The sequence below is a fragment of the Uranotaenia lowii genome, chromosome 2 (genome assembly GCF_029784155.1).
Source record: "Uranotaenia lowii strain MFRU-FL chromosome 2, ASM2978415v1, whole genome shotgun sequence".
Classification (NCBI taxonomy): domain Eukaryota; kingdom Metazoa; phylum Arthropoda; class Insecta; order Diptera; family Culicidae; genus Uranotaenia; species Uranotaenia lowii.
The window spans coordinates 155911695-155935428 of record NC_073692.1 but is presented as its reverse complement, the minus strand read 5'-3'; the positions used below and the strand labels follow the sequence as shown (position 1 = coordinate 155935428).

General features: G+C 34.4%; 1 protein-coding gene across 1 annotated transcript in view; it reads right to left on the bottom strand.

The window, feature by feature from the left end:
• The window catches only part of LOC129744096 (nephrin-like), a 457247-nt gene extending 433806 nt beyond the window's left edge, over positions 1 to 23441 (bottom strand). Inside the window, exon 1 of the mRNA XM_055736459.1 lies at positions 21431 to 23441. The gene's annotated coding sequence lies outside the window, so the exon portion shown is untranslated. The remainder of the gene's footprint in view (positions 1 to 21430) is intronic.
• Positions 23442 to 23734: the final 293 nt, after the last annotated feature.

The following is a 23734-nucleotide window of genomic DNA, read 5'->3' as shown; positions in this document are numbered from 1 at the left end:
ATTGAAATTGTGGTTAATTGTGACCAATTGTGCGGGAAAATGAGTAAATTACGTTTAAAATGAGAGAAACCAGAGCTCAAAGACAAAAAATGAAAGAGAGATATGTCATCATATTAAACGAAATTTCGTTACTTTGGCGTATCATGATTTTTATTTCACCAGTCCCTGATTTATAAAAAAAAAAGTGTAGGCAACCCGGCTCCCATCTCGTCACCGTCTTTGCTAGACACCTGCATCAACAACAACCAAACATTCGTTTTGCACAGGTTTTTCGATGCAAACGAAATCGCGCAACGTAAGGTGTGAAGAGAGAAAGAGGATGGGAACGAAAAAACTAGCCTTAGAACTGAAGGCTCGAAACGAATGAGGAGCATTTATCTGGATTGTTTCAATTTGCTTGCACAAACGAAATTCTCTTCTGTGGCCCATGCACAGGGAAAAGCTTCTTTAGCACAAACTCCATGTGAGAAGATAAGATGGTGTGCATGCATCATCCACTTCTCCGTGTCGTTTTCCCCTTCTCAGAGCAATCTGTGCTTACGATTATAGCTTTAAGCGAAAGAGGGGACTTACAATCGCTATCGTAACATACGATGTGCGATCAAGTCCGTATGATTGACTCATTTAACTTCAGGGGTGTTTGACGTTTTTTTGGAGTAATAATAATATTAGATTTACTTTTTTTTCTTCTTTGTGTTTGCTCGATGTTTTGTTGCTATTTTTATTCTCCCAAATGATAATCGAATAATTAGTGAAGTGGAGTTGTGAAGTTGTTTATAAGTGTGTGTGAGTAGATGAAGTTGAACATCTTCGAAGATTGGTGATATGCTTAATGCGAAGTTTCAACGCTGCAATGCGAGGGACACTTTTTGTGGCTTAAAAGACAGCATTGAATGCAGCCGATGGATAGCTCTTGTTTAGTTTAAAGATTGAGTATGAAAAACTTATTGTGGTTCAAAGATGTTGAAGAAAATCTAAATGAAAGTTTCTACCGAGATGTTAGGCTTCCGAACATTTTCCAGCATGGTTGCCTAGGTAACACGCAGCACGACTATCGATTTCGTGAAATTCAAACGAATGTCAGCGCTTGCTTAGATGGATTTGTCTTGAAAGTGGTAATGAAGCTGTAGCACGGGGGTTGGGAAACGGAAAAAAAGATGTGAAAGGGGCCGGGTAACACGAAAAGCTGACAGAAAGGGTTTACTTGCCAACATGAAGAATGGTGATGTGCTATAGGTGATGTGGAGCCAACGTCGGAAAGAAGGGGGATAAAACCAAAAAGCTGTTAGTACCGTAGTTAGTGTGATCGGAATGAAAGCCTTTGAGCAAATTTATTAGGAATCATGTGAATCAGAGAGTGTAAGAAAAATGTCACTTCCTTGTTCAAATACATTAATTTTAATTCTGATTAATTCAAGCTGTATGATTATTCTCGTTGCAATCTCTCGATGGAAGGTCTCTACTTATAAAATTGAATAGAGGTTGGGAATTGGGGTTTAGAATGCAGCTGCAGAAACGGATAATAAGTCGGTAAACAGGGCAATAGCTATAGCACTACTGGTAAGGATGGAGGTTGAGTATGAACAGGTAAGAGTTTAACGAAGAGGTAAGATGGTCTAATTTTTCAACTTTTTCATTTATCAAATAAATTATTCCTGAACGGCCAATCAGTTGCCAGCTGGGCAATCAGTTGCCAGCATGTATGCGGAATACCTGTTGAAGATTCATAACACACTGGAAAGGTTGTGAATTTTATAAGGTTTCGATTGCTGATTGTATCGTTCTACAAATAACACATAAACATATACGTAACACTAATTACATAACAGTTCATACGAAGCTATGGTGTCGGGTATGTGGTTGTTTGCATTTTAGATAGGCCGATCAAATGATATAAAGAATGTAAATAAGCGCATACGTTGGCGAAACTTCGGTGAATCCGTGCACCCATGGTGGATAATCTACATACATACATTCATAATAGTTTTATTATATTTACTTAAAATTTATTTTTTTTTTCATAAATATTTTGTTTTCTTTTGTTTCTTTTATATGCTGCAGAGAAAAAAAAATTATTTTTTTAAAGATAAAAATCATTTCGTTTGTAGAGTCCAGTTAAGCGAAAACGTCGAAAACAAAAAGCACAAACTTTGTACTCTGTATTTTATTAAAATTCACACTGATACACACAAATACACAGTTATTGTCAGAGCTCATCGAGCTTATTCGATAGGTACTTATAAAGGTACGTCTAAGACCCATAATTAATTATCTCCAAATTCGACTGATAACAATACCATTTTGTAAGAAAGGCAAAAAGGTAATTTGCAATTGTTTCGTTTCCAAAACTATGCCCAGAAGAACAAAAATCTTTAGTATCTACTCTGCTACAAAAGATCTAACGCTTTGTTCAATAAAATAAACAAGATAACTCGAATAGACAAAGGCCAAGACAAAACAAGACAACACAAAGAAAATAACACTGAATCGCCTTCGGAAATTTGAGCTAAATTTGCTCTCAAGCCATGTCAAGCTCCGCGACGATTGGTTCTCTATTGTTTGTCTCCATTCAATCGTGAACCGTTTCCTAAGTGAATCTCCGGCGCATTATTGTGTTGGCGGCTGTCTGTGTGGCATTCATAAAAATATAAAACCAAATGGAACAGAACCGTAGTCAGTCAGTCAGTCCGGGATAGGTTCCCCCGAGGGTGGAAACCTAGAAATGGCGGTAGCCTGATTTGATTTGCCAGCCATTACTGGTTTTGGCGAATTTGGCCCGGGGGCTGTCGTGTGAAATTACCACACGACAGATGGGCTGCTGCGGAGATTTATGGGATATTTTGTTGCCTCGGATTCTATTGAAAATTTGGACAAAAAAAACACAGCAATTTAATGTTTTTTTTTCTCGTGTGAATCAGGACACAAAAAAGAAGCGATTTAAATGGTTCAGGTGGAAAAAAAATTAATATGGAAATTGCACAAACCCTTAAACAGGGTTGCCAATAATGATGTAGTTCATTTCGGAAGACTGGTTTTATTAAAAAGAATTATAATAATGGTAAAATACGCTCCTGTCTCAGGTTTGCATTAAGATTTTGCTAGTTTGAATAGCTAAAATAAATCTCAAAAATTTGCATTGTTTTTGATGCACTATGGTTTGAAAATGCAAAAGTCTGAGTTGCTTCAAATTTAAGGTAAGTAGTTGAACCGTGCTGAAAAAAAATATTTGCTCCCTCATTTTTACCTACCTTTATTTCTTCTTACTTTTTAAAGGTCTATCAAGTTTCATAATCTTTAAATGGTCTTACTTAAAAGGACATTATTTACACCGAAAACCGATAAACTAATTTCAAAAACTGTCAGAGATAATCAGACCAAATTCTTCGAATGGCAACACTGCCATGCAGTTCAAATCAAGCGAGCACACTTGCCAATTTGAATCGCACCGAAACGTTTTGCGGAACAATCATATTTGACCTAGTTTTTCTGATTGAAAAATGAAAAATGGGCAAAAAATATTAAGTGGTAAAAATTAAATGAACACATGTTTTATTCAAAAGGTAAGCCGAAGTCAGAGTTAAAAATTGTAGCAAGGTTTTTTTTTGCGTTTTTGGCTTCGCGTTGCCACACGCAAACGAAACGTATATATGTTTAAGTGAAAATAATGACGCGCCCTTTCCCCGCTTTCTTTTTCCAAGGTTCAACTCGCAATGTGTTTGAGATAGAATCAAATTTGCGACCACTTTCTCAAATATTATTCTACCCACTTTTGTTCCATGGTACAACTTTCTACAAATTATTAAGAACAGGAATAATGCTTTGAAAATATAAACAAAAAAAGGAAGGTTTTCAGGAATATGAAAAAACTGAATTACCTTAAAATAATTTTAAAAAGCCTTATGGTTTTTGTATAAAATGTCTACCCAACCAAAAGTATGTTGCATTAAACATTCACAAAACTGTAACAGCACTCACTTCATAACTGAACGGGGCGCAGTGCACGATTCAAATAGAGAATCAATGAGAATCGCAATTTATGTTTGCCTTTCCCGAATTGAAGCCCCACGCTTCGGTATGGAAACGATAGGATGGGGTCGATGAAAGAAGGTAGGTGGTACTCAACGTTTGCTGTTTACTTTAACCATATAACATTTCCATATTGCACACTTCACAATCAAGTTATTTGCTCAGCATTAAATACGACGCCCACCCAAAAGTGCTCCACAGAAAAGGCAAACACTTGGAGGAAGCAGTGAAATGATTTTTTTTCGCCATTTGATTGAATTCAATGAAATTATTTTAAAGGCTTCACACGGTGTTGAAATTCAAGCTTGATTTTATTGAACGAACACTTGTTGCCTGTAATTTAAGAAAAAAAATTCAAATTTGCCATTTTGAATTATTTTACTTATAGATATTCTTATAGGGTAAAAAAAGACATAAAAATACTTGTTTCGACAAACAAAGTTACAATAAAAATAATCTAAAGAGGATTATTCTTTTAAACAATGTATGAACTGTGCAGCGTAAGTCATCAATTTAGACAATACCAAATGAGCCCCTTGGAGCCAAAAGGGTTAAGTTAAGATTGCCCGGTTTTATCCGGTTTCGCCCGGATATTTAATACTACATTTAAGAACAGTCTGGTCCGGCCCAGTTGCCCAGATTTAATTGAAAAATGCCCGAATTTTGCTCAGATTTCATTGAAAAATGCCCAGAATTTGTTCGGATTCATTCACTTTATTTGGTAAATAAAACAAAAAAAAAAAACAACAAACACCTCCAAAACGAAGTTTTTTGAGCAAGTTTCATAAAAATAATCATGAAGGGTTTTTTGGAAGCCTAAAATACGGTTTAAAATGTATCGAAGAGTTATGATAAAAAAAAATTTTAATCATTTTTTTTTATTTTTGTTGAGTAATTTCTGAGTTTTCACAAAATTTGCCCGGATTTTTGGTCGTCAATTTGCCCGGATTTTGCCAAGTTTTTATATAAAAATTTATCAGTTTCTCCGGCCCGGATGGGTGCTGAAAACATTCTGGCAACCTTAGTTTAAGTGCATGAAAGCTAATTTCAAGAAAACATGCTTTTCAGTGATGCAATTAAAATGGCCCCTCTTGTCTTTAAAAACACAGTCCAATTAGGTTAAATAAAAAATATTTCCATAAAGTACGGTCAAACTTTTTTAATTAACTTTTTATTAATGAAAATTATTTTTTAATGATATTCTAACAATGTATATTGAACCAGGTCAGAAAAAAAACTTCTTCATTCATTCCCTATTAGAAGACAATACAAGTTTAAGACATTTTAACAAATCTCATTTTATTTGTGAAAAAGAATCTTATAAAAATTTATATATACCATCGTGCGGGGTGATAAGAGGCCAACAGTTGTGGTGTTTGAAAAGTTTTCTGAATAGCTATTGTAATTAAGCTTATTTTGAAAATAAAAGAAAGTGAACTTGTTCTTTAATAGTCAGGGCCGGATTACGCCATCGGGGGGCCCGGGGCAATTTTTCTTAGGGGGCCCCTATGATTCGTTTTTTTTGTTTTCAAATGCTATCCCAGAGAATACAAAACATTTTGAACGTGTAAAAGAACTGGAGATGTGTTCAATATATTCTCTTCAAATAGCCATGTTTTCGTTGTGGAAATTTGTTTCTGGTATCTTCAAATAAAAATTGTACATTTATCAAGTGCAAACATTGCGATAAAGTTTAGAAATGTTTAAAAAATGAAGATCTGATTGATGCAAAATTGTATTCTCAATTTTTTTTAATACTCTTATCACCAACTAAAATTCCCTGGTTTAGAATAATGACCGAATAGAAATTTTAAATGTTTTTCATTTCATCATTGTCCGTCGAGGAATTTTCACCTTATGACAAATGGAAAGTATTATGAAGATTTGAAACATAGAACATAAAATTAAAAACAAAAAATAAACAAAATAATTAAATTCAAATTTTATAGAGATACAGATATAAGAGTTGAAGAATTCAAAACTTCAAATTAGGTTATTTTCACAACCACAATTCAGTGTCTCATATCTAAATCATAATTCCAAATCAAGTTAAGAGAAACGAAATATTCATTTAATATAAAAAATGGAGATTTGAAGTTACAATCACAGCAGAAATTGCACCAAATGTATATTTCAATTTTATATCTTTGAAACACAAAAAACGTTTTCATGAGATGTTTATGAATATGATTCTCATCAGATAAAAAAATGTTATCAAATTGTTTTTCTAAATGTGACAAAAGTTTCATTCGATGCCCCCAAAGCCAAAAGGGTAGAAGTGAAAAAAAAAACAGGATAAAGATTAAATGTTTAAAATGCAGAATCAGTTATCATAGAAAAACATCAGATAAGAAATCCAAATGAGTTTAGTACCTTAAACAAAGATTGTAAGTTCTCAAAATTCCAAAAAACCATAAAACTTAACTTCAGTAACTGAAGAAACAACCCAAGACTTGAAAATCTCAATGAATTGAATCTGGAAAAAATATAAGATGGAAAAAACAAGGAAATATTGATGTTAAGAGAATCACTCAATGATATAAGCAACTCAACTATGAGATCGTTTTAATGATAATTTGAGAATGGTCATTTAAAAATGATTCAGGATATTAACTTCAGTAGATGGGAAAATGTTGGTTAAATCAGTTGAAAATGTTTAAATACAAATTTGAAAACCTAAGACAGAAACTGGAATGGAAATTCAATGAAGAAACTCAGTACTGTCGATTGGTGCAATTTACGCAACTACAGTTTTTTTTAAGGGCCTCCCTTAATTTATGTGAGAGGAAAACTATTCTCGATATTAATTCACGGGGTCCCCTTTATTTGTTATATTTCAAGTTTTCATTCCGATTTACTAGTTTTGATAACTTTTCATTTATTTGTAGAAATTTAGGTAGTATGATTTAAGCCATGTTAAAACTTTTTTTTTCCTTCGGGGGACCCCCTTAAGCCGGGCAATTGCCCCTTTTGCCCCCCCTTTAATCCCGCCTTGTTGAAAGTATATATACAACTACACAAAATTTGGTTGAAAAACATTTTTTTGTAAAAGTTATTCTACAAAAAAAATTGGTCCATTCTCACTCCTTAGAGGGTGTGACTATCGGGAACCTTTGTAAAAGTTACCTGATTTAAGAAAATATGTTACTAAAAATTTAAAAAAAAAAATGAATCCTTATGTTTTAGTGAAAAATAATCCCGGAGAGTGTAAAAATTTCATCTGTCATGGATTTTCGCTAACAGTTTCATTTAATGATAATAAATATTAATCAGTCAGTTGTTTTACTACGACTGAGGATATTCATTAATCAGGAGCAGCGGGGCTTGTGATATAGCTCAGTTGGAAAGTCTGTTGTCTCCTAAGCCGATGTCCGAGAGTTCGAGCCTAAGAGTAAACATCGAACACAGTTGTACCGGATAAGTTCTTCAATAACGATCCGCCAACTGCAACGTTGATAAAGTCGCGAATGCCATAAAGATGGTAAAACGACTATAATCTAGGGTTACCATACGTTCTCTTTTAAGAGTACATGTACTCTTTTTCGGTTGAGAAATGGGCGTACTCTTCTATTTGTGAAATTTTACCATATGTACTCTTTTTTTGTTGAAAGACATTTGATCTGAAAAATATACGTATTTCTTCCATTTCATGAGGTTGTTTTACATCTTATGCTAAAACTACGAACGGAATACGACTTACAACAAATTACTTTAAAATCTTGTTTTCATTAACATGCATTTTAGTCGTAATAAGTCAGCGCGATAAGCGTATTTGAGTATGCGAACAGTAATCAATACATACACAATTTACGTAATATGCTTAAATGCGCACAAATCTCAAATATTCTTTTTTTTTAATTTTTATTTTCGACACTTTACTAGCGTTATGGCATTCAAATAATGACTGTAAAGTAAATGGATTATTTTTGAGGTTTGTCAGCATTACATCTTAATACTGCTATTTCTTCGAATAATCCAACTTTTGCATAACCTCGACAAATTGACAGAATTTGACGAAACAGTAATATCTCGGTTTCCAATAACAGTAACCCAGCTTATTTGAGATAGTAGGGACCTCTTCAGATAATACGAAGTGAACATCTTTTTCATTATGTTTTGCATATCATCCGGGAGCAAAGCTCGATAATGAAATGGGTCTTGTATCAACCTGATGGCTGGAAGCACAAAAAAAACCGAAGTTATATCGTTTCTCCTGACTTTTTGGGTAAATGATCACAATGTACTCTTTTTGGTGTTGCGGGATCTGGTAACCCTACTATAATCGAAACAAAAAAAAATTAAACAGGAGCAGTTAAAGTAATTCTTCGTTCTCTATCTCAACTTCTAATCCGTTGAATTTTTATTTGAATTACTGGTCAACATGTTATCATTTGTTAAGGGGGCGTCCATTAATTACGTAACGCTCCTAGGGGGGGGGGGAGGGAGTAAGCTCGAGCGTTACGAATTGTGACATGGGGGAGGGGGGGAGGTATGCTCATCGTTACGTAACGATCTTTTCCTTAAAAATTTTTGCTTAATCAGCGCAGCTATTTTGATGTCATGCAATTTTTGCAGAATAATAAGCGAACCAAAATCAGCTTAAAATGGGTAAGCTTCAACATGATTGAACCTAGTTTTTAACCTTTCCACTTTGAAGATTCCAAGATACACTCCTTAAAATGTATATTGGATATCCGTGAAATATCCGTTGGAAAACCGAATATTAGGTACATTTCCCCCAAGAACTTAATTTAACCTTGAGACGGGAATTTTATTTACTCTATATTTCTCAATTGATTCAAAAATGCAATTTTGATTATTCCGACGAATATAACTAAGTGGAGTATATTTTGCATTACAAGTTATTCTCCTTGAACAAAATAAATTAAACAAGGTAGATTCTCAGTTAACAAGCACAAAGAAATATAGGAATAAGACAATAATTTTATTTTATCAGAGAGTTATCATCAATGATTATTAAGAAGCGATTTGGATAGATATTAATTCCGTTTTGAAGAGCGTTAAAAATTTTTTTGTTAAAATTTTTTCTGACCTTCGAAAATCAGTATATAAAAACATAAGAATATGGGGGGGGGGGGGGGTAATTATCAGCGTTACGTAATTTTCATAGGGGAGTACGTCGAAGTGTTACGATTTGTGACATACGGGGGCGAGGGGGTTGGAAAAGTGCATTTTTTGCGTTACGTAATTTATGGATGCCGCCTAACGTTGTATATGGATAGCCCTTTTAATGTTCACTCACGCCGGTTCTTGCTGATATTTATTAATATAATTTATCTTTATTCTATGAAATAAAGCTGATAGTTTAAAAACGTTCATCATCGTTTTGATTTTCCTATCGAACGTTTTAAATGTTTCTTGTTTGTTTTTGGGGTAATTTTTTTTGTTATATCACTGTTTACAATTTCCTCGACGGTAATGCTGGTTCCAGCTGAGATATTGAACTTCATTCTTCATTTCTTGGCAATGGGCTGTATTTTTGGCGAAATAAAAAACTGGCTTAATAACAACACAACTATTATTCACTTTATTCTTCTCAATTTTTCTCAACTGTTCAATTTGGAAGGTCTTTCTTTGGTAGGTTACTTCGCGACGAATAGTGATGCTGAATCGCGGATTCGATTCAAAACTAAAACTGACTCGCATTACAACGCGCGCTTCTATTTAAATTAATCAGAAAATTCTGGAACATTTCCATACAGACGATGGTTTGCGCGCCGGGATAGTTCTGGAATCTTCCGTGCGTGCGCATGAAATAAACGGCAGAAAATTCTTGAACCTTCCAAATGAGATCTAATAAAATTATAACTCATTTTCTGGATCATTTGAGAATCTTCTAGATCGTTCTAATAAGTTCTTTTACGTTAGAATTTAACAGAGATTATTCAAGCCTATTGGCTTGAACACTTCACTTCGTAGAACCTTCTAATGGCTCATTTAGTGTTGATGTAATCCTGGAAGGTATCTTCTTTTTTTTCAGTCCAATCCGGTGCATACAAAATTTATCCTAGCAATGGTTCCACACTGGTTGAAATAGTATCGCTTTTTTAAAACCCAAAATAAAGTTTTCTTTTCAATTTTTCTTAAGACTTTTCATCAAAGTTTTTAACAGTGCTGGGAAATTTGGCTTCTTCAGAGTAGTAGCTGAAGACATGTTTTTTTTTCTTTATAAGTCCGAAGTACTTATCTCCAATTCCGCTACATAAGACTTTTTTTTCTCAAAGATTTTCATCATTTAAGTCGCTTCATGGGACGAAAAAAGCAACTTCTAAAGGCTGCAAAATATGTGTAGGTCGCACAATTCAAGAACTCGTGTAGAAAAGTGCGAAATAACGTTATTTTCGATTGCTGCACAACAATAAATTAAATATTTATGTGTTTTGCAGCTCAAAAAGTAGCTTCAAGGCTGTTGAAACCTCGACCTTAGCATGGCCCATTTTCACCCCCATTTGTACATTTTGGACATTGCTTCAAAAAATTGGAATAACTTCTAACATATTAAACCAATTTGTAGAAAGAACACTGATTCTGGTAAAGCAGATTCTAATGAACGTATTTATCAGGAAAAAAAAACCATGAAATTTGCTGGCGATAGTTAATACATGACAAATTTGTGGAATGTAGTTTGTTTGTTATTATGACACTAAATTTAGACGATTTTTAGAATTAAAACAGAATATTTATGAGACAAAATTATTAAAGCATAAGTAGAAATGATATGCCGGCTATCATATTTAAAAATTTGAAAAAGATATCTCTGATACCGTAAAACGGGGTAACATTCATTACCGGAGCAGCTTTGATCAACATGAAATTTTTCCACATAATCATCAATAACTAAGTCTAATGTTAAAATATTTGAAAACTATTTTCTACGTTTAGAAACCTACATGTTAAATTTCAAATTTAGAAAAACTTGGTCTGTTTTTGATAATATCAAATGTAAGTAAATTTGTTATTTCAATATCTTGAAATATTTATTTATTCAAAGGCTCGCAAACAATCACCCTTCCTGATGAAATCAAAGCGTTCAAATTAAATAGTAAAGTTTGAAGGAAAAAATTAGAGGGAAATAGTGCGATGGCTTAGGGAATTTAATGAAGGCAAAATTTCATTTTTATTTTGTAGTTAAAATTTGAAAAGTAATTTTCAAAGTTTAGCCCCTTAAATTATGCAGCATCATTGTCCATCTTTCGATTTTTATTGTTGTTCGGCCTTAACACACGAACTGCCTTAGTTTATCAATTAATAGCACTTGTTAATATTATGAAGGTGTTCAGTATCCTTTTTGATCTAGAAAACTCGTTAAAAACCGTCAAAAAAGAGACTGACCCATGTTACCCCAATGCCTCAAATTCTAAACAAAGACGAAATCGATTTTAAAATCAAATGTAAAGTAGTCAAATCAAATGTCTACAACCATGTTTTACATTTATAGGAGTCCAGTACTGGTTTTAAAAATATGAAACATACCACATTCCCCTTAACAGAAAAAATAATCGAGAAATATTGAAAAAAATTGATCAATCTTACCCCATTTTACGGTACCTATGAAGATATTTCAAAAACAAACATTTTTAATTTTGGCCCATACTCACCCCGCACAACGGTTATTAAATAAGTTTATTTAGTTAATGAGTTAATTTAAATTTGACAAAAATATGAGTAATTTCAGTAATACTTCATCAGCTTCAACTAAGAACTCCTAAGTGTTTACGTATTATTAGCTGATATTACTCGGCTTCACATAAAATATAAATCGTTTTAAGATATTTGGCTCATGTTTGGCCATGAAAGCTTTGTAAGTTTTAGTAATCTTTTTAAAGCTTTGATTGAGATTATTCAATGCGTTTATTGTTTTCATAATATTGATCCCTGGGGATACTTGATTCCTTAGTCATATCTCGAACCTGGAATGACTTCCTGGGATAAAATTTTCTAGAAAAATTTGCTCAATGGAGCAAAACAACTATTCTTAAAGCTCAAAAAAATTTTAACAAAATAATTTTTTGAGTTACTGGACTTTGTTTGAAAAATTTTACAAAATGCCACATGAAGAGCTTTTTACATCACTTTATCACTTAAATGTTTCTGACATAAAAAAATTATTACAAAAAAATAAAATTCAGTATATAAATCGTTAGAGTGTAATATGAACTTCATAATATCATATTTTCCAAACCAATGGTAAACTTAAAATATTTTTCAGACAAAGTTTTCTAAAATGCTCATTATGAGTTCAATTGATCCTTAGAGTTCAAAAAGGTATATTTTTCTTCTCATAGATCGTGATCATTGCTGATTACGAGATTATCAATATTTATCGAAAAACTGATATTTATAGAATAATTGTATGGAAAAAAGGGCTTAGGAAGCTAATTTTCTCTTAAATTTAGAAAATAGCGCCTTAAAGTATGCAATGAACTGGATTGAAATATAGTTTTTGAAATTTTCTTCTTCCGACATTTGTCAATTATGAAATGAGGAAAAAGTATTACCAAAATAGTCAATTGACATTCTATTTTAAGTTTTTTTTTTTCAAGGATTAGGGCCCCGGAATGAAGAATCTAGTCTTCTTCAATAAAGGATCAAGTCTCCCTTAACTTTAAAAATATAACCATTTTTTTACTTCCACGAAAATGCTTCTAGTTCATCTACGGGTTCATGAATCGATCCATCTTTTTGAGCATAGAAACTTTAAACTACATGCTGTCATTGGGTCATGTCCACGTGGACAAACTTACTTTCAAAAAATTTTCTAAAGGTGAATAAATATTAAGATCGGTATCGAATTTTGAATACGGCGAATGCACCAACATCACTGTTTCGAGAAAAACGCGTTCAAAGTTTGACATCTTCATAAGCTCCCAGCAAAAAATTTATTTTGTTTTAATTTTTTTTTTTGTTTCGATTATAATCGTTTTAACATCTTTATGTCATTCGCGACTGATATCAACGATGAAGTTGACGGAGAAGTCATTGAAAAACTTATTCGGTACAGCTGTTATCGATGTTTACTCTTGGGCTTGAATCTATGGACATCAGCTATTTCTCGAAAACCAATTATCCTTCACTTAACGTTGTACCATCAAAATGTAGGTCTCCGAACGTACTTTATCACCATGCTGATAACTCCATTTGTTTACATTTGGCGCATTCGCCCTGTTCAAAATTCACTACCGAGATGTTTAAATCATAATCTTAAAACGGCATACTTTTCCAGTTTATGTTTAAACAATAAGTAGTTACTTGAAAGCAAGTGATAAATATGATAAAAAGAAATTTAAAATTTTGAATTTTTATTATATCAGGACATTCGTAATCGGTTTTACAAAATCAGCCATTTCTATAACAAAAAGGCAAAAAGTGGTGTTTTCTAACTATCAAATTATAGGTTTTTAAAATAAAAACTTTTTCAAATGTGTCCACGTGTACATCCGGGGAGGGGGAGGGGGTTAGCTTAATGTCCACGCTTGTCCACGGAGGGGGAGAAGGGGGTCAAAAATCTCATTTTTCTGCCCACGTGGTATCTGAACGTCCCCTAACACACTGTTTTATGATAGTTTTTATTAAATATTAAAAGATCCACTAATATTTTTATGAAGTTTTCGCAAACAAATCATCTTGGAACCGAAATTTGGGTGGTCATAATAAATAGTAGCACAAAAAATTTACGCGATTCTGAGATTTGTTACGATCCGTAGCACCTTTCATTCGTTATGGGGCTGTTATGTGGAAGTATTCGAGAATATTTTCAAATCATGTTAATAAATATTCAGTCCCTTGAAAAATATATTTTCACCTATAGGCTATCTAAGCACGATTTGGATACAACCCTGCTCACTCCGAATCTTTATAAAGCTCTATAAGGATCTCTTTAAAGGAAATCTGTTTCCATTGAGATCCATGTAGTATTTAATTTAGTATTATCATTACATTTCCTCGCAATAAATTGAAACATTTCAGTTCTCAGCATGAGTAAAAATTTGCTCGCGTTTTTTATTATTTTTTGTTGCTGCCAGACATGCTGAGAACAGTAGCGTCCATTATCAGGGGGCTCTAATGAGCTTTTTGGTGTGGGGGAGTGTGGTGGGCCGCTACATTTTATTAAAAAAAAAAAGAAAAAAAGCTGATTTCTGCTGGGTGTTGTTGTTTACAATTTATCTCAAAATTCTTTGTATCGTGAGTAACAGTTTTGATAATTTCCATGAAAATTGAAGACATTTCCCAGGAAAAGCTCAAAATATTATGCCCAAATGGTGTACTATCCCTAACAATTCACTGAGCAAGTTGCCGAAAATGGAAGAAGTTAGCATTGGAGCGATTTGGAAGTATAGAGAGAAATGCAGATTCATGTATGTATGTATGTATGTATGTATGTACATACATACTATGTAGTTCATCCACCATAAGTGCACGGATTAACCGCAGTTTCGTCAACATTCCAATTTTCAACATTCACACATACCCAACCCCATGGCTTCGTATTAACTGTTATGGAATGAATGTCTAACGCAGCGGTCGGGGAACCGGGGTAAATTACCCCAAATGGGGTAACCCCTAAAGTGAAATTCTTAGGGGTAACAGAATTATTTTGTGAGTGAAAAGTGTATGTTTTCATTTTGCAATTTAATGAATTTGTTGATTTTATTTCGAAAGTAAAGAATTTTGCGACATATGCAGAAGTGAATATTTCCCCCTGGGGTATTCAAAAAACACGCTTCGAGAGCTCGCTCAGTGTTTACGGATGCAATACATATACATTAGAGTGCCCCAAATGACCCGACTTTTCAAAAAGTTATGCGCTGCAGGCTAAAATTGATCCTTGGCCTAGTACAAGATCTCATGCCAAATTTGGGCCAAATCGGATGACGGGAAGGGGTCGCTCAACGAGCCTGAAGTTTGTATGGGATTTTGAGACATTTTGTTCAGGAGAAACATGAGAAAAACAGTTTTTCATCAATTACTTTGGTTTCCGTCTGCCGATTTCTTTCAAAAACGGTTTTTCTTAAAGCCTAAACTATGAAAAATATTTCATCCGAAGACTACATTTCGATAAGAGTTAAGATAAAAAAGTTATTAAGCTTCAAAAATGGGCTAACTTTATTAACGGTGGTATTCAGCACTGTTAATGAGGCGTCAATATGTTCGACCGCCTCGACTCATTAACAGTGATGAATACAATCCTTAAAAAGTTAGCCCATTTTTGAAGCCGAATTACTTTCTTATCTCAATTCTAATTGAAATGCAGTCTTCGAATGAAATATTTTTCATAATTTAGGCTTTAAGAAAAACCGTTTTTGAAAGAAATCGGCAGACGGAAACCAAAGTTATTGATGAAAAACTGGTTTTTCATATTTCTCCTGAACAAAATGTCTCGAAATCCCATACAAACTTCAGGCTCGTTGAGCGACCCCTTCCCATCATCCGATCTGGCTCAAATTTTGCATGAGATCTTGTAATAGGACTAGGATCAATTTCAGGCTGCAGCGTATAACATTTCACAGGTTTTAAATTTCCCATACAAATTTGAGGCAGTCTAATATACATTCCTTCATTCAACCACTCCCTTTCATATGTATTCTTTCCGGAAAACATAATTCGCTGAACTGTGTCGGTGTTTTGAGCAAACGGAGAACACTCAACGTATGATGCATGGTTGCCACATGAACAGATTTTGTCTTAAAAGTACAGATTTTAGGATTTATTTTCGGTACAGATTCAGTACGTACCGATCTTCAAATTTTATACAGATTGGTACAGATTTTCATCATTCCCCATAAAGATGGTTAGCATTGAGTTCGAAGGATGGTCAAATCGATAATATTTATTTACAATAAGACAGAATTAATAAACGGTGTGAACAAGTATAGAAATTTTTATCCATAGTTTGAAGTTTCCTAATACAAAATGTTGAAAAATACAAATTTTGATATTGTTTGATAAGTCATATGTGGATGGAGCTCTAGCTATGCTAGGCCATATTGATTGTTTTAGGCTTTCGTTAAAAAAATAATCCGAATATTCTATTATCCATCGCCAGGCTCTTATGGTAAAATATTTAGAACCTAAAAAGGAAGCTGTCATGAATGATGTCATCAAAATTGGTAATTTTATCAAGGGACGTGCACTCAACACGCGGCTATTTCGTAAACTATGACAGGATGGAGAAGCTGAATATACGGACCTGCTTTATTATACAGAAGAAAGGTGACTCTCTCGCGGAAATGTACTAAATCGAATATGGACTCTCAAAAATGAAGTCGAAATTTTTATTAAAAATTATTCTTGCAGATAAGTTCAAAAACTCTTCCTTTGTTGCATATCTCGCTTATTTAACGGACATTTTTGAAAGTATACATATAGTGAACAAACAATTGCAAGAAAAAAATATTTATATCATTTCAGCGGCAGAAATGGTTGCAGCGTTTGGTTTAAAACTGAAACAGAATAGAACAGAACAATATAGCTTCTTTTTCAAGATTAGCTTTGTTTTTGGAAGAGGACTCGGTAGGCTGTGGCCGTCGATGACGGACGTGTTTAACTTTTGAAGAAAATTTTGGAGACCGTTCAAATTCCAGTTCAAACCTAGTTTAAGTGTTTCTGAAGTCAATTTCAAGTCATAACCAAAGGTTTTCCGGTATCAGCCCTGAAAAACGGAGAAATTTTCAAGAGGTCTCAAACGCTCATTTCAGAAGTTTATTCGTCCTGTCTTCCTGGAATGCTGTCGGCCGCTCATACTAATCAGGGAAGAAACCTTCGGGGTTATTTATTGATGTTTGGTATCCGGAAAACGTTAAAGCTAAGTATTCTCATATTTTATTTATAATCAGTTGATCAAAACTTGTAAATTTAACTTAAATACTAAAATGTTGTCAATGTGAAAAAAATATTCACAAATATTCGTGTCACATTAATAATGCCGCAAAAAAACATTTCGTAATTTTGATTGAATGATTTTCAATATTTTTTAAACTAATCGTTATTTCACCAATTCAAAATAAAAATTTAATCAATTCTGTTACAAAGTTGGTCCTTTTTGGTTTAAAAATTAACATGGATTAACTCATTCAATAACTTGTTTAGAATTTCAAAACTTCTCATCAATTTTTCCTTATTCAAATGTTCGAAACTTTAAAGCGATCGTTATTCATTTATATCATGATTAAATCATAAACAGGGCTCAAGTTAAATCCTGATGTTTCTGATCAAATGCTGGAAGTCGTTACATGAGTAATTCAATCCAAATTGCTGAAAAAATTAACATAGTTATTATTTCTTCATTCAATTCAATTCATTCAATTATTTCTTCATTTCTTAAAAAAAAAAGGGTAAATCGTTCTATTCGACCTTGATTTCTCCAATAATACAGTTCACTTTTTTTATTTCAATCTATTTGTCAATTTTTCTCCAAAATATTTGAACTTTTACACTTTTCATACGTTTTCATATTCCTACTTAAATATGATTAAGAACATCAGTTCGAATATCATTTCAAACTTTGAGTTATGTGAGCAACAACTATAACAGATACAGATGAAGATGGAAATTAAGTTTATAGGATTAACTTCGAATGTGTTTTAGTCATAATCACCTTTCAAAATTGTTGTTTCTTATTTCGATAGAATGTTTAAATAAATTAAAAATATTTTTCAGGAGAAAAGGCTATCAGCATAACACTAGTCAAAAGTGTTTCCTAATTAATTCCTTCCCCCTCATTCCCAACCCAATTTTTTTGCAAGGGTGCAGAGGTGACCTCGGTCCTTAGGCATAAAGTTGTTCTTTTATCCCTTTCTCATTTTTCCTAACCTATCTATTGACTACTAGGACGTGGCCGGCGCCGTTATTGATGTTTAAAGAGAGAGCATCAGTTTTGTGCATTGTGAATGTATAGCCAATCCCAGGTTCCGTTCATTTGACCTTTGAACAAAATTGATGGCCTCGGTCAATCACGGAGTAGCAACCATTGGCGATGTGGAATCCGTTCTACTGAGCCACTCCTGCGATCTTGGAATCCGAAATGTATTGAATGTTTTTAAACCAAGTTTAAAAATCTATCACAGAGTATACTAGAATACTTTAAAATTAAAGGAGTTTTTAAGGTGCATTTCGAGTTCAATGATTAAAGGTGGATGTGAGTAGTCAATCAAGCTAAGCTAAGCTAAGCTAATTAGCTTTGTTTTTGGAAGATGATGAAAATATTACTATTGCAGACATCAAGGATACAATTGTTAGACATTTTGTCGAACTCAGGTATCAGAATGGTAGGCTTAATAGCGGCACGTTATCCAAACATACGGGAAAATTGTGCCGCATTCAATTTGAGAACAAACCAAATCTGTCGTCTTTTTGGATGTCAAAAGTTGCAAAGGCTTTCAAAATTGCACATGAAGAGGGGGTTAAAAAATTACTGCCCTTTGGAACAACATATTTGTGCGAACAAGGCTTTTCCACTCTAATTAACATAAAAATGAAGAACAGAAATCGATTAAACGCCTAAGACTGTATTCAAATCGCCCTTACATAAAAAAAATCCCAATTTCGAAGCAATTATTTCGAACATGAAAAAACATCATTCCTCCAAAACGTAGAAGATTGTTTTAATTTATTTCCTTTTTTTAAATATTTTTTTTATTATACAACCATTATTGTTATTTTTATTACTGCCTACTATTATTAGAATGATATTTTTTTTATTATTTGTTACAGTACCCTCAATTGATTTTAATCTTCTGTTTCTATCATCATCGTTATGTATTATAAGTTTTTTTTATCAATAAACTGCATAAATGATTTTTGAATTAACTTTTTTTTTTATTGTTTTCTTTTCAAAATTATCATGAGGGGTTATGGAAGGCATAATATGAAGATAGTGAAAAAATTTCGATATCGTTTTTTTTGCTCTTCGTCATGGGGTAATATCAACTAAAATAAATTTTTTGGGGTAATGATTCAAAAAGTTCCCCGACCCCTGGTATAGAAAGATCAATAAAGTTGTTTTGAATCGCAGTAGAATTGTGTAAAGCTCAATATTTAATCCCACTTATTGTACAGCAATCTTCCATGCTTGCGATCTACGATGACATATTATTTCCATGAAAGGTCGTACAGTAATTGTGAGAATGTCGTATAATGGAATTTAAACAATCTACTTGTACTTGTCATTCAAAGTCGCTTATTGAGATTAACTTAATCGGTAAATAATTGTTAAATATGCAATTCCTATGCTAAGAAATACCTTAATCATCTTATGTCAATAATTGCAAAAATTGTAAATCCTTAACGAATTTTGTTGCCAAAATGAAGGCAGTTTTAACTAAGAAAAAAAGTATACAAATGAAAAAAGTGGCACATACTGTCGGCGTTTTCAAAAACACAAGCGACGCTTCATCTATGTATGTATTGCAGATTGTCGAATCGTTTAACAGTACAGTAAATAGCTAGCTAAGATCGCACAGCGCTGAATACTATTATTGATTGTAATAGAATCGTCTATTACATAGGTTAAAGTTGTATATAAAAAAACGGCATCTATAAATAGTTTTGGAGTCCGAAATGATGCAGCCAGTGGTTTTTTATACGATCAACTGATTTTTAAACGGAACTCTCAACTGTACATGAGCAAATTTGCTTGTTTGTATCAACATGAAATGGCGCCGAGGAAGTATCGAAGGACAGGGATCGGAACGTTGTGCGTTCGAGACTAAGGGAAGCTATAGATGAAGTTGTATATGGTTAAATTTTTTTCGCAGTAAACATTCAATTCTATTGTATTTGTGTTCACGGCGATTCATAGTAAAATCGTTATAAGGAAAAAATATAATTGCTTTGGGATACAGTCGCAATAGATTGCATTAAATGGTGAAGAAATGTACAAACCTAAGGCTAACTGCAAAAAGAAGTTGTAATCAAATTGTAAGGCAGGCAATAGAAAGTTTCAAGTTGTACAATCCTATGATTTTGTGCAAAGCAAAATTGCTATCAAATTGTTGAAAACGCAATACAAAGTTTTATATTTTCAAGGTGAGCAAAATTTGGTCCGTATACTGCCTACACGTTGGTACGTACAGGCTCATATAGAATATTCTATACAACTTTCTCAGATTGCACAAAAGTGTGTATATCTCAGAAACAACTGAAATATACAAACCAAAATGTTCACTGGTTTTTTTTTGAAATGCCTGACGTTTCGACCATTTTTTTGTGGTCTTCCTCAAGGATATTGACTAACGGTTGTTATTGTCAGATCTCGTTGGAAAAAAACAAATTTTATAGTAAAACCAATGACAATGTACTATCTGATGCCTTTGTATAGGGGCCGTTCACTAATTACGTAAGCACGATTTTGGAAATTTTCAACCATCCCTCCCCCCCCTGGTAAGACAAAGTAAGATTTTTCAAAACCCCCCCTCCCCCCCTAGTAAGATCTTACGTTTATTATACTTTGGGAAATTGATACGTTTTTTTTTCAAAAATAGTTTGAAATTATCAAAAATCTGACATGCTTCAGAACAAAGCACCTTTTAAGTAAAATTAAAAAACTGTATTTGAAGAACACAATCTATACATAACAATACCATAAAAAATAAAAGAAAACATTATTCAAGACGTAGCATGTTTGGGGTAACAATAACTTTCAATAAATTTCACAATCGAATAAACAATATAAAATCTAAATTCCGATTTAAAACAGAGAGATCAGGTTAGCACAAGGTACCTTAAAAAATTGTTATATTTTTTACCTGAGAATCATAAAAATCTTGAAAAAATATCATTCTATACTTCTAGAATTGGGGAAAAAATGTTTAACGACAATCACGTTGTCAACTAATCTGAAAGGTCAGACTCATTCAGCGATAAAGTTTTAGGATTTGTTTTGGTAAATCGTTTGTAAAATTTAGAGTTGTTAGTGTCTACCACTGGAAAAAGTGTCTAGAAATTCATTATTTAAAGCGCCTGGATGAAGTCATTTTCGAAATGTGATGGATTCAAATCGTGGTGCACAACGCAAAACCTGAGTAATATGGTTTCGTATGGCTGTGGCTGTGATGAATTTTAAATGTAACATTTCTTACGTAAGATTTTGGGATACCCCCCCTTCCCCCCTAGTAAGAGATCGTAAGCAAATGTGAAACCCCCCCACCCTCCCTATGTGCTTACGTAATTTGTGAACAGCCCCATAGGAATATAGTTTTATTTTTGAAATAAAGTTTAATTGACCACAGAGTTATTAAGATCACAGAGAATTCAAATTATTACCAAATAAAGAAGACCATTTCGATTAAGATATTAGAAAGTTTCTCAAGTTTACAATAGAGCTTTTTACGGAAAATTTCTCAAATTTCGGAAAAGTACGTTTCAATTCAACAGTCGAAATACGAACCTGCTTGAGAAGGCAATAGTTGACAGCGCACTCGGGTAATCCTTCCGTCGCCGGATTATAACGTGACAATTTGTGAAGAACCTGTTCGCAAACACTTTCGGTTTAACGGGCTCAACCTTTTCTGTACGTACAGACGGGTGTCCTACTGACACGATGACACTCTTATTCTACTTCAACACTTCACTCTTCCGAACCCCTGAAATTCACTCGTCATCAGCCGTCATTCATACACTTGGCCCGGTATCGGTAGCTATACATACGTGGATAAATCTTCACAAATTTCTTCAAGCAGCTTTCTGCTCAAACGGAAGCCTAGCTTTCAATCAACACCAAAAGCAACCCAGCTGAGCTCTGCTCTGACACCCACCCGGCCCTGGATTTAAAAGCTTTCGGAATTCCGAATTCTCGTTCTCGGATAGAATTTATTGCACAATCATCATCATCATCATCTTCACCAGCAGCAGAATCTTCTTCTATCAGCTTCAGCGACCAGTTTCGCTCAACAAAAACACTGTTTCATCGCTAAGGTATCAAACTTGGTAGTGGGTGGAAATGTGTGGGAAAAAGCCAACTTCTGGCACATCCGAAAGACTGATCATCACTTACTGCTTTCACCCTTCAAGGCAGCTTCCCAAAACCTTGAATCGAGGAAGAACTGAATATATGTTTTCCGTTGACAGGCGGCTGACGTATTTGCTAGTAGCTAAAATGTGTGGATTTTTTTCAAGGGTGGTTTGTTTCTCAGAAAAAGTTGACTTTAACCATCCATCGCACTTGAGTGGTATTTTCGCTTTCTCTCTTCCGAAATAACACACATACGTCACTTTGAGAGATTCCCACGACGAGAAGTGCCGGCTTTTCAAGAGGAATAATTTCCGGAAATTGATTTCCGAAAATCTTGGCTGACGATGCACCTTTTCCGGGGTGATTTTCTTCTCTTGGCAGCGGATTCTCTTCTCCGGTGGTTTTACGAACCGGATCTGGCTGATGATTGATTATTCTTTTCCCAGTGATTGGACCGGTTCACACGCCATGATTCATTCTGGGTGATTTCTTATTGTAATGAGCTCCTTTTGTATGGCCGAACGAAAACCGCGCCGTGCCGCAATTGAAGAACGGTGTAAAGGTTATGACTTTTTTCATTCCATTTCCCCCTCCAGTGATTAATGATTTCATCAGAAAAACAACACGACTCATTGAATATTCACGCGCTCTTGTTTTTCCGCTTAGCAGCACTCCACAATTCAAACGCGCACCTTTTTCTTCGGGGCCGCTCGTTAAAAGCCTGGACCCATCCGAAACAAATTTTCCAAGAAACAAAACGCCAAAAAGCGGCCAAATCTCCGAAGAAAATAAAACGAGGCCAACCGTGAGCTCGCAATATTGTTAATCAGCGCCCGAAGTCATCCGGATGGCTCTTGTTTCTTTCGCTCTGAGGAATTCCACCAGTCGTTTCAACAAAAACCCCTAGAGACTTGAAGGAAAAATCCGATCCTTTAATTTAGCAAACCTTCTTCTTCGTCCTCCCACGCTCCCTCAATTGAGAAAAAAACCACTTAACGTGGTCCTTCGAACCGGCTAGAGCAACACAACACAAACCGGAGCTTCACCAATCATTAGCATTAACTGTCACACCGGATGATGAACCTCGGAGGCCCATAAGTTAGCACCGACACCAGTAACTTTCCCGGTGCCCATAATTAATCCTTCAAAACTACAGGGAACAAACTTTCTGACCGTCGTCTTCTACTTCGTGACAAACAAGGCACGAGCTTTTACTTCGAAAACTTCCGGCCGATTTCCCTCAACATACATTGGGAAAACACCTTAACACACGTGGAAAACCCCTTTTCAACTAACCAACTTCACCCACCAACCTTCAAACTCCTCAACAGAACCTCAGAAATTTTCCCTTAACAAACCGCGGACTGTCTTCGGTTGAACACCAAATACCAGAATGGCTTACTACCGTCACCGAGGACCCAAAAAACAACGTGTCCAAACTGTCGAACGAATCCCGATGAACTGAACTGAAACTGGTTCCAAGCCGACCTTGGCCACTGTGCGAGGAGTGTGGAACTTGAGTCTCGATTTGAATCGAGTTGAGTCGGAAATTTGGGCAGGATGCCAGACTGATACGATCCCATGCCGTAGCTACTTGGTACGTTCAAAGGGAGTTGGCTGCTGGAAAATTTGAGAGAATCGATTTAGAGAATGAGAGTCGTCGGAAAATTCGCTCCCTTTCGATTCGACCTGGAGAAGGCGAAAATACCGAGAGAGGGTGGCTGGGAAATGTTTTGGTTT